This window comes from Panicum virgatum, chromosome 5N (assembly GCF_016808335.1).
Source record: "Panicum virgatum strain AP13 chromosome 5N, P.virgatum_v5, whole genome shotgun sequence".
In the NCBI taxonomy this organism is placed as follows: domain Eukaryota; kingdom Viridiplantae; phylum Streptophyta; class Magnoliopsida; order Poales; family Poaceae; genus Panicum; species Panicum virgatum.
This window is the reverse complement of record NC_053149.1, coordinates 33194506-33206880: the sequence shown is the minus strand read 5'-3', so window position 1 is coordinate 33206880 and position 12375 is coordinate 33194506.

Here is a 12375-nt window from a genome sequence, read left to right as displayed (position 1 = left end):
CAAAACCTAAGAACTGTAAATGCACAAGTAATAATAACAGTAAATGATAATAATTTGAAGTATAGGTTATGTCCGGGGATTGCCTTCTCGGTAGTCGTTAACTATTTCAGCTCTAGGCTCTTCCGAAATTTGGTTCGGGGCTTCAGTTAGTTCCGCGGCGTTCACTTGAGCTTCGAGATCACCTCCGTCAGACTCCGGGATTAGCTCGTACGTCCCATCCGATAAGGCAGTCGTATCTATATGAAATGTAAGAACAGAATTAACAACACACATGGGCAATCATTTATAGAGTAGTTAAATAACAAATCTAACTACACAAGGCATCATGATCAACAGCACAAGAAAGCTATACTAACTTCATAAAGTAAGTGGTGGTTGATTCCTATAGCAATCAAACCAAGGCTTGCTAATAAATTAACAACTCAAAGCACAAACATAAGTAAATTTATCAAAAATTACCCTAAATATAACATGAACAGACTAAGCTACCCTGTAAAAATAATAATAAAACATGTGGCCATTTATTCACAACAAATCATTCATTCAGACAACACCTAGAACAAGTTTGAATTATACAGGTCAAACTGAAGCAAAAAAGAAGCTCAAAAATTAACAGTAGGCCTAAACAGGGATGATTTAGCTACTGTGAATTTTTCATGATTTTATCTACAAATAAATAAATATGAGAAAATAAACAAAACAGACAACAGATTAGCAAGATTTATTTTTAGCTCCTGATCTATCCATTAACTGATGCTCAAACTTCCAAGAAACGCTAAGATACTCCAGATGAACACTCAAGAATATATTCATGATTTATAATGAAAATAAACTATTTATCATAAATAAATTCTACTAAACAAAGATTAAAATAAATAAAAAGCTACAAATGAGAACTGAGCACGAAACTTTTATAACAAAACTAGTGTCACATGAGTAAACTACCATAAAAATTTCAAAGCAAGACAAGCTTTCAATCATCAGATAAGAAAAAGATTAAATAACTAGTCTTTATTTACCTAGTGACACAAAACCATTTACACAGCAAAAACTTGCAACAAACACCTAGCATATTATGGTTCTAATGCAAAGAGCTACTCTCAAGGATTCCAAAACGTCAAGATTTGCTATTTTACGAAATTTCTACGAATTTATATGGAATTTCAAAGTTCACTGCAAAAATTACAAAGGAGTCCTTGGTGGCACTATTCAACTGAGTCTAGGCCTATTCAAATAACCCCCTGGGTTTTCTTTCCTTTCAACCCGAGGTCCCTGGGCCGGGTCAGAGATGGGAGGCGGTTGTTGACCGGCCGTTTCCCGGCGAGGGGCTCACCGGCGGCGAGGGTGAAGGGGTGTGGGAGTTTCACGGGTTCAAGGCGCACCTCTGGGTGGTCTAGGGGTGCGGGGAGGGGCTCGGAGGCGGCGGCTCGACAGAGCAGGGCGGGTCTGCGGCGGAGGAGAACGGCGGCGGGGTGACTCCGGTGAGGGTTGGGAGAGGGGAAGTGGTCTAGGAGCTGCGTGGGGTCACGGCGGAGCTCGCTAGGGGGTTAGCACGGGCGGAGGAGCGGCGGTGAGGCGGCTCCGCGGCGGCGTCAAGCTTGCCGGCATCCGGGGTGGAGCGGCGGTGGCGTTCTGTGGCGTGGAAGTGAGGAGAGAGCAAAAGGGCGACAGGAATCGGTTTCTGGGGTATTTGTAGTGCTCGGGCGCGCGCGAGGGGAGGGCGGCGGCCTCTGCAGCGGGCTTCCTGACCATTATGCCTGGCTCCTCCTTGGGTGCAGTTGCCCAGTTTCCTTCAAATAGAGGCCGAGAGAGGGGTGATGAGCTCTCATGCTCACTCTCTCCACTCTCACTCCCTCTCACACATTCTTGCTCGGGTTTCCTTTGGATTTTGGCTTAAGTTTGATTGCAAGAACACACTCTCTCTCAATTCTTTGCTGCAAGATTAATTACATAATTGGAGGAACAACTTTCGGGTAAGAGTTTCATTTTCATTTCACTAACGTAACCCGAATCGAGTTGTTCTCGTTCGTTCTTGTTCATTCTTTTTGCAAGCATGAAGGGTGTAGGTCGGAAACTTTCCAAAGCTATCAAGAAGATGACAGGGTCAAGCTTATCTCATTCACGGAGTGGGTTGAGCTCCCGTCATTCCCTCAAACCTACACCAACGCCGACCACGATGGACTATGAGCAAAACGAACAGGAGGAACAAATAGAGGAGCAAGCTGAAGAACCGCAAGCCGAGGACATGGGAATAGATGAAGATGATGCACCGTACCTCGACTTGCAAGACAACCGCGAGTGTCAAGCCTACGCCATGATCAAGAATCGAAGCTTTGGTCATACCAGAGCCTTCGATCCAGACCTTCTCGAAAAAACATGTATGGACGTTGACTTCGCTCGTGTTTGGCATGCGGTTGGATGGGATGGTTTTGTGCCCATTGAGGAGAATGGTTCTCGTCTTCTCACCATCCAGTTTCTTTGCACTCTTCGGGAGGTGGACGATGGTGTTTCTTTCCGACTTTTTGGAGTTGAATGCTATTTTAATTGGAGAAATTTCAGTCACCTCCTTGGTTTTAGCGTGCGCTTGCCAGTTTTCCTTGCAAAAGCTTGCCGCGGTTTTGATCGACATGAGTTTTGGGGTTTGATTTCGGGTCAAGTTGTTCATGGCAAGTTTGCACCTCGTTGCAATGACATTCAAAATCCGACTCTTTGTTTGATGCACAAGTGGGTGGCTATCACTCTCTTTCCAAGAGATGATCCACGACCAGTGCGCAATGATGAGTTGATGATATTATACGCCATGGTCAACAAGATCTGAATCTCCCCCGCACAAGCAATGGTTAAGCAATGGCTCACAAATTTTCGGATGACGGGTCCTATTGAATGTACTTCTTTGGTTACCCGCATCGCATCAAACATGGGAATCTTAGATGGGATCCCCGTTCCTTTCATTGAGGAGCCCCATGTTATGATCGATGAGGCGTACTTAGTTCAAGGCCACACGCTCAAGAAAGGCCCGGATGACTCCTTGATTTTCTTTTCGCTTGGTTATACAAATCAAATCCTATTGCCAAATGCGGGATATCATTTGTATAACTGCCGTTCGCTAACCATCCCTCTTGTTCCACAAGAGGAGAGCCGCCGGCATAGTGTTTCTGGTCTTCCTGGCAGGGTTACAAGAAGCAGGGCCAGAAGGGAGGAATTCATGCAGTAGCAACCTCAGCCTCAACCACAGCAATGTGAGGCTGGAGGTTCGTCATGGCAGAGTGCCAGCTCCACCGAGTGGGCACAGCAGGCCTTAGGGCACCGGTCCACTAGTTCCAGCTCCAGTGGTCCCCCGCGACGTACAGTTTCGTCCAGAGGTTTTGCCACTCTGACTCGGCAGATGGGCGAGTTGAACTTGCGCACCACCAACATCGACGAGTCGCTGGGCCAGCACATCGTGTCAACACAGAACTAGCAGCGATACACAGGCGAGAGGATCCGCAATCTTGAGCAGCAACAGCAGCAATCCAAGGAGGAGTGGAGGGCCTACTACCGTTGGGCTGGGTTTAATCCCAACCAGTAGTTGTGAGCCTGAAGCTAGCTAGGGGGAGGACCCCCATGAGAGGTACCTTGTATCAAACTCTACCTTTACCGCTTTCCAAAACCTTGCATGAAACCAAACAAAAATTTGCAAAATTCTAAAAATCCATAAAAATTTGCATAACTAAAATCAAATAAAAATTGGCAAAACTTTTAAAAACCTAAAAATATTTACTTGCTTTCCAGTATGTGTAGTAAGCATGTGTAGTTTTTCCTTATTGAGATGATGAATAGTTGCTCTATTAGTTCCTTTCATATGCCTAATTACAACCTTGTGCTCTCCCTAAGTTCTGAGTTTGGTGGCTAGATGTTCAAACCTTAAGCTTGAAACTTGTGGGTAGCGAAAAGCAAAATTCGGATCTAGGTTGTTGTGGGTAATATGGCTGAAAAATGTTGCTATGATCTTCTCCTACGTGATGCTTGATATCCGAAGTATTTCTTTTCAAAAATACAAAAATAGAATAAAGTTCCTCGGTGATTCGCAATTCATATCCAGAGCCATATGAGTTACAAGTTTGAAAAGCCTTTTCTACATATGCAACTTGTCTTCTCATTGAGCTTTGTCAAATTGTTGTGACCCTTTGTGAGAATCACTTCATACGCCCATGATCAAGATCACGTACACGTCCACTCACATGCTATACTTCACCTAGAAGATAGCAAGTACATCCCCCATTCATCCACAAATAAAACTCCAAGTTGTACCATGTTTATCTCTCTCCAAAGTTATCATCATGATGTATGGGCTATACAAAAAGAAATAAAAAGATGCATACCCGAAGAAGGTATGCCACATGCCCACAAGGCATATCAAAAAAAAGAAAAAGAGAAAAGATGCATACCCAAAGAAGGTGTGCCACACACCCACAAGGTGTGTCAAAAAAAAGGGTCAGTTGGATCCATGCCACTCCAATTTCTTGAAATTGGATCTCATGTTGAAAATCATGCCATTAAGTGGCATGATTTTCAACATGACACCCAATTTCACGGAGTTGTGGTGGCATGAATCGAATTTTCCCAAAAAAAAATGGGGGGGAAGCAAATATAGCCCATACCAAATATATTACAAGGGAGAGAGAAATCATATAAAGGAGTTTCATCCACCATCCACCAAAAATATCCACACACTTGCACATCTTGATCAAGGCTTATGACTTGTTTCTCCTTTTGATCCGGTCTTTGACTTAGCGAAATATGGGAAGCAAGTTTGCCATTATATCCTCCATACCTACAGATCCACCAAAAAGAGCCATTAGAAGTAGGATAAAAAAACAAAGGCACATAAAAAGGCCTTGGTGAGGAATGGAACACATTTGAGCAATCCGAGAGATCACCCGAGGAACTACAATATTTGTTTTCAAAAACTTTATAAAAACTTCCGGATTGACGGTTGAACAAAGGAGTGGTAAGTGGTACTCTACAATCCGTTCTGACCCTCAACCGCCAAAGATGAGGATGATGCTATAAGCCCCATAGGAGTAAGGTAAAAGGTGCGAACAAGGCCAACTTATTCAGAATAAAGGTAAGAACACTCGGTTGTGCCTTGGGCATAAGTCAGGAATGCAACATTGCAGCAACTCCTGATCAACATCCTAAGTCTAAAACTTTACTCGGGACGAGCAAAGGGCTAGCTTGGGGGAGTTGTTGATGGTGCTTAAGTGCCATTTTCACCCATACTACATGTTGTTTGTATCACTAACCTCGCTCCACAATTGTTTTCGAGTTTTGTACATTTCAGATGAGCAAGAGCGGAATAAGACGAAAACACACAGCAGACGACATAACTACGCAGAATATCGCATCCGGCGTCACACCCTTATTAAGAGGGCCCACATGTTAGAGGAAACGGGGCCTCCACGCAAGATGCACTAGAGGATAAGGATAAGATCCAACGAATCAACCACCCAGCAAAGGATCAGCACGAACGGCTGACAGGTGGGGTCGGCCGACCCCTAGGGTCGGCCGAACCTGGCCTGCAATGCATCCAGGTGCATCTCGAGGAGGAGTCACGGCCAAGGCACCTGATCACCTTCCATATATGCGTTGGCGGGAAACCGACCTCCAAGTAGTATAAATAGGGCCTCTCTCCCCCCCTCTCAACAGACACACAGACACACTTCATTCCATTCTCTCCAAGAAGGCTCTCCTCTCTCTTGCTCTCTTAGCTAGGTAGTGGAGCTAGGCTAGTTCTCTTTAGCGAGCAAGTCGTCCTTGGGGTCGTTGAGCAATCCTCGGCTCCTGGTATGGCTTTGTATCCGACTTGTCAGATGTCTATTCATAATATAGAGTTCTGCCATGGTTGCTTTACTATCTTGATAGTTTATCAATCCATGCTTAGATCGTTCATAAGTTATGCTACGGTTTTGGTTAGGCCAGATGATCCGGGTACGGATAGAGGTTCGTTGTGCTTTCGGGCTTGCTCTAGTGTTTTAACCGTCCATCCGAATTGTGGGAGACCTGGGGGCACTAGAGTAGTGACTTCATACATGAGCGTGGTGCTCGGGTATGCGGGATCCTTCGGATATGACCATGCTCCACGGTGTGACTGGGGTAGACGGCAGGTGGTGACAGCCCTATCCGTCCAGCGTAATAGCGGTGTTGCGTTTACCGTACTCCCCGACATTCGGGTTCGGTGTAGGAGTTCATGCAAAGAGGTAACGGGACTGCATGTAATCCGGTACGGAACCTTCTCCCCGCTATCCCATTTTCCTGGCACCTGCAGTCCTAACCATGATCTAACATGACCCCAGCTTTGGATAGAAGCACTAGGACACCTAACCTAGCCTAAGCTCCAGCTGACTTGATGTAGGATAGCGTAGTTCTTTGTTTTATAGTTTCTCTCCTTTATTCCTTCCTCTTGGAGTGTGGATGTGTGCTGTGTCGCATTACCCATGCTTATTCTTTACTTGGACTTACCCCTGTTAGAGCATTGCCTATTGCTTGAGGCACAATGTCATGGTTAATGTTGAGTACAATACCTTTGCCGCTGCCATCCTTTGGGACACAAATAAATGACGATACCCTTACTCTCCGGGTGAAATGCTACAACGGTATATCTGTTTGCTTGCAGATCCATCTGTAATCGTATTGATTATACCACGAGAGTGGCACCCCTTGGGTGCAGTTGCTAGGATGGGTTCGGCACCCTCATTTCTAGTGATTGCACTAAGGACTGCCAACAGGCATTTCTGGCGCTGTTGCTAAGAATTAACCATTCCTAGTGATTGCGCTAAGAAGTGTCAACACTCCCTGCAATCTCCTACCTCAAGACATGGAACAAACGCATTTGCATGGGGAGCATGGGAGGACGCGGCCACGTCTCTCCTCCCAGAACCAGATCTTCCACTGGCGCGTCGCTGGCTCTGGCGATCCCGAGGATGGGGGCGAATCCGTCCTCCCGCCCCAGGGCCCGGTCGCCATCTTCACCATCATTGGCGGACTCCGACGAGGGCCCCCGCTTGGACATTCGTGACCTGGTACGGGACCTCGCCGAGGCCTACGAGCGCTACTCCGTCTCAACATTGGAGGTTAGCCGACTGCGTGCCTTCAACGCTGACCAAGAGACCACCCTCACGACCCTCTCAAAGATGGCGAAGAAAGCACAGGGTGAGGCTGTCAAGTCCCGCGCCAAGGCGGAGGATCTGGAGAGCGACCTCGCCACGGCCCGCCATGGGATCGCAAACATAGGGCTCCGCTTCGACAACCTAGAGAGCCGTCCCATGTGGAGGGCTATGAGCCTTGGCGCTCACCGTGGGGCAGCCCTGGCACTCACCGCGGCGCAGCTTATGTTCGGCCAGGACTTTCGCCAGCTGAGCCCCAGGCTGCCGCTGCTTACGACCACGGCGGAGCGTGACTCACTTGCTGGCGACTTCGGGCTCATCGCCACCCACATCATTGCCGAGGTTGACAACACCGAGCTTCTTTGGCAGGCGGGCGGTGGCGGGTGCGGCGGCGCCTAACAGGGCGCGCCCGACCCGTCGGCTGCGGGGGGTCCCTGGGCGACGCCGGGATGACCAGCACTGCGTGAAGAGGAACTGCTGGCCAAAGGTCCATGCTGTGGCCATGAACCCTGGATCCAGCACCTCCTTGCGGGCCTTGGTCCCGTGCGCTGCATGCCTCCAGATAGGCGCAGGCATTTTGCTTCATGGGCATCCTGCTTTTGCTGTTTCTGCAAGACCCTGCATGGTCTTTCTAATCATCAGACATTTGTGTAATCCGTTGGAGCATTAGTATGTAAATTATTGTCAAGTTTTACTTCCCTTTCGTCGTATGGGTGTGAACTGACCTTGTTTGTCTTGTTTTCTGCTCCCGTGTCTGACCCTTCTAGGCCGGTTCGTGGGGTCGGGCGAGCTGACCCTGCCCATTGTGCGATCTCGTCTTGGTTCTCTTCTTGCGATGCCGACCCCCAGGCTCCCGTTCGATTAAGATGCCGACCAGGGGCCGTTTCGACTTTATTCTGATTAACTCTGCCACACACTTCTTTTCCTCGAAGTGGGAGAGCCGAACCGAACTGCACTTTCCGTCGGGGGTCGAAGTACGGTGCTCATGGAACTGTTAGCGGGCATGTCTAAGTGGAGCCCCGACCCCGTGCGGGGGGGGGGGGAGGGGGGGTGGGGGGCGTCAGACTGAGTCGGTTTGTGACTGACCCCAGAAGCTCTTGATGTCCCGACTGTCACAGTTACCGGGGTCGCTCGCCCGACCCCAGCGGCTCGCTGCCTTCCTTTGGAGGAAAACACAGGTTAGGATCTGATCAAGACATAGATGCAAATCTGGAAGCCTATATCACCCTTTGGGTGTCCGGGTAATGGCCGCCGGGGGTCCATCCGTCATTTCCCTTCACTCAGTTGGAGCATTGGGCAGCCTCAAGCCCACAGCTGGGCCGGCTTTCGAACCTTGAGGAGTTATTGGGCCCGCCAGGTCCATTTTGGGCCCGGATCCCCACTTACATGGGGCAAAACAGTCGATTGAGCTATTCGGCGCGATTCCCGATGGGCCGCATCTTGCTCGGTCCGTGGGTCCCTGCCCCGGCGGGTTCGGCGTTTTACACAAGGTATCGTAATGATCCTTCCCGTGGAAATCGAGGGGGCAGTTCGATTTTTCCCCTCACCCCTTTTATTGCACAATGCGGTGATGGCAGGTCTCTTCCCACGCTTCCTCTGCAATCACGAGCAGGAGAAAAGAGGAAAACGGAGAGAGAAAGAAATGAGCACACCTCCCATCCTTCGCTTTCACCGCTGTGACACCTTTGGTGTCAGTTTAACCAAAGCCAGGCAATTAACATAACTCCACACACAAATGAGCTAAGAAAACTTAAATAAGAACCCTATGTCTAGTTCTTGCAAACTTGTGTGTGAATGTATGTGTGCATGTGTTTGAGTGCAATGTGTTTGAAAAACAATAATTGGTACCCCTTTTAAACTTGACTTGACATGTATGGTAATAAGGTAATAAAATACACCTTTCATAATGATCTATAAACTTTATATGCAAATCAAATTCAAACTGGAAAACCATCAAATGAAATGATTATTGGAACCATTCTTGGATTTGTGAAGAGTTACTAATTCAAACAAATTAAATAAACAAGAGTTCAATTTCTAGAAATAAGGAAGTTAAAAATAACTTTCAAACCAATGCACTTATGCATAGGAAAATGAATCTACATATTCACCATGTCATGTTCAACAAAAACCTAGTTGAAGCCTAGGAGTAAAAGTGCCAAAATTCACATGAAATGATAAGTACCTTAAATGGCAATTTTTGGAAATAATTAAATAACTCTCAAACCATTGCTCTAATGAAAAAGTGCATAACACGAAAGTTGTAGATCTCGAAAAACTGAGCAAAAGTGGTATTCAACACTTTTTCATTTGGAGCCAAGAAGAGGGAGAAAATTTGAAATTACAGAACTGAGTTTGGAACTTCGGTTTATTTACGAAATTGCCACTCACCGTTTCTTCCACCTCCGGCTCCCTGCACCGCGCCTACGACGGCGTCCGTACGCCGGCGAAGCCACCTGGCTGCCCCACGCGTCGCGCCTCCGCCCAAAACCGCTCCCGCACCCCTGGTATGGCCCCAACCCACCTTCCCCGGCGCCCCTGAGCTCGCCACGCCCCCTTTCCTCTCCTGCGCGCGCCACGAGGATGGCCGCCGCGCCACGCGCCTGGCTGCGCCCTCCCCGGCCGCGCCTACCCCAGTAGATCGCTTTCCAGCTCACCCAGACCTGCCTCCCCTTCATCGCGCGCCTATAAAAAGGGCCATCGCCCTCCCTGCTCGCGCGCAGGAAGGCCGCCCATGCCATGGCCGCCGGCAAGCTCGGCTCACCGTGGAACCACCCCCTCCGCCCCTCCTCGGCTCCAATCGAGACCCAGAATGGATTCCTCTCAACACGCTAATGCTCCCAAGCCCAAACGCCCCTTCCCTACCTCACCCGAGCTCGCCGGAGCCGAGCTCCCATGCCCGCCGCCCCTGTACATCGCCGGCGACCCACTTCCCGGCCGCCCCCGACCCATCCAAGACCACCATAAGGTGCGCCTCGGTCTCCTCTCTCTTTTCCCCCACAAACCCCTCGCCGCCGGCCAACCCCATCGCCGGGAACCGCCGCGCCAAACCTCCTCTGTTCACTCATCTCCGCCAGGGACCTACAGTTAAAAGACATAAAACTTCCAAGGGTCCAACTGCAAAATGTACATGAACCTCAAAACAGCAAACTTCAAAAATTCCTAGAAAATCGTAGAAAAATCGTAAAAATGCAAACTCAACTGTTCTGGAATCCTTAGAACAAGAGCTACAACTTTTGTTACATTCACATGTTCATATTTTGCTTTTATTTTAATCTGAGAAAAAGAATAAGAAAATCACCTTATGCATGTTCATGAAGTTATACTCAGCAAATGACCTGGATTTTTGGATATGTTATCACTAATGGAATATTAAGATCACAGTAAAAAGATGACACCCAACCAAAACAGTTATCATGTTAGAACAATCAAGATTCTCTAATCTGTTGCTAGATTTCTCGATTTAATACTGGAAAATATGCACATGAACTTGCTCTGGAATTTTTACTACATACATGTGTAACCGAAATCTTGTGAATCCATAAATTTCAGATTTATTTGAGTTCATTTACTATATACCATGTTTTATGCTTGTTTAATCAACTTAATTCTCCATATATAGTTCTTATGCTCAGAAAAATCTATATTTATTTCTGAAGTCTCTTTTTAGCTATATGTTCCTGTCTAAAAATTTTGAGCTACAGTTACTGAGGTTTGATTTGTTGAATAATCATGCTTAGCATCTTAGGGCTAGATTTACTATTTTTGTTCTGAGTAATCTATACCATAACTGATCTTGATTTTTGGATATGATCTTGCTTACAGTATGTTCTATCTGTAATAAAAATTTCATATGCAGTACTAGTTAAATGCACCTTGATAAATTTATGCTAAATCATGTTAAGTTAAATGCATAACTAAATTTTCTGGTGGTTACAAAGCTCGATAATTTTTCTGGAGTATGCTTAGCTCATGAGTAGGCTCTGGTAAAAATTTGAGAACCATATCCCTAGTACAACTCTCTGGAGAATTAATCTTAGTTAATGGCTTGTTGTTTTTGTTCTTTTTATTACCTCATCTGTGTAAGCGAATAAAATCTGGAAAAATTACAGTACTGAGTAGATGCTTGGTAGATGCTTCCATAAAATTTGTAGCACCAGAACCCATGTCAAACTTTCTGTGCAAAAAGGTGAAGCAACTAGAGTAATCTACTTACATGCTTTGTTATGGTTAATTGCTTTATGATTAGATGCTGAAATTTATACCATAGATGTTAAAGTTTGGGATCTGTGTTACTTTAGTTTTTCATCACTAGCTCATGAGTAAATTGGTTGCTATGAAATAGTGAAAGTCTGCTATGTTTTAATGATAAGAATGAAAATCAAAACACACAGCTCTTTTATGAAGTAAAGTGAAATTAAGAACTACTCTATAAACGATTGCCCAGAAAATAGAGTTAACTAAGACCACCACAACAAACACGTGTTATTCTGGACTACAACTTTATAGTGATGAAAAAAAAATATGTTTATATCATGTTGTAACAATATCATTTCTGCATGCATATAGAAACGGTAAATCTACTCGACGGTGATTACGAGTTGGTGCCCGCGCATACTACCACTCCGGAGAGTGTCTCTATTAATATTACTGACTTGAATCAAGACCCGAACCAATGTTCGGAAGAGCCCAAGGCTACTTTTGAACAGTGCCCAAGAAGGCAAGCCCCGGAGCATAATCCCACTACTTTTCCGAATTATCATTCTGCTATCTATCTATTAATGTATGGTAATAGTTGGTTTTGTGCATTTATGTTTTCTAGGAGTTGATCGAAAACCTTAGGTGCATGATCACTAGGTACCTATGTTTGTTATCCGGATCTTTTTCTCGACTAGTTGCCCCGCTAACTAGGTGCGGTAAAAGTCGAGAGGTTTCCTGCCTTTCGCGAGATTATAGGAGTTGGCTGACTTTAATTCCTGCTGAAATATAAGGACAACGGGCGGGGTTGTGTAGTTGTGATACCCCGCTGGTGTAGTAAAAAAAATGGCTAAGGTCGCGGGGTGTGGCTCATTTCGTTAAGCGTTTGAAAGTACTAGCCACATGCCGAGAAATATGGTAATCGGTAAGCTGAAGTACCTGATTGGACCAGCGAGTGGAACGATCTCGCACCCTCTTGGTAGAAGTAGGTTTTATTTTTGTCCGGACGTACGGGTGCAGAGTGGTCGGACTC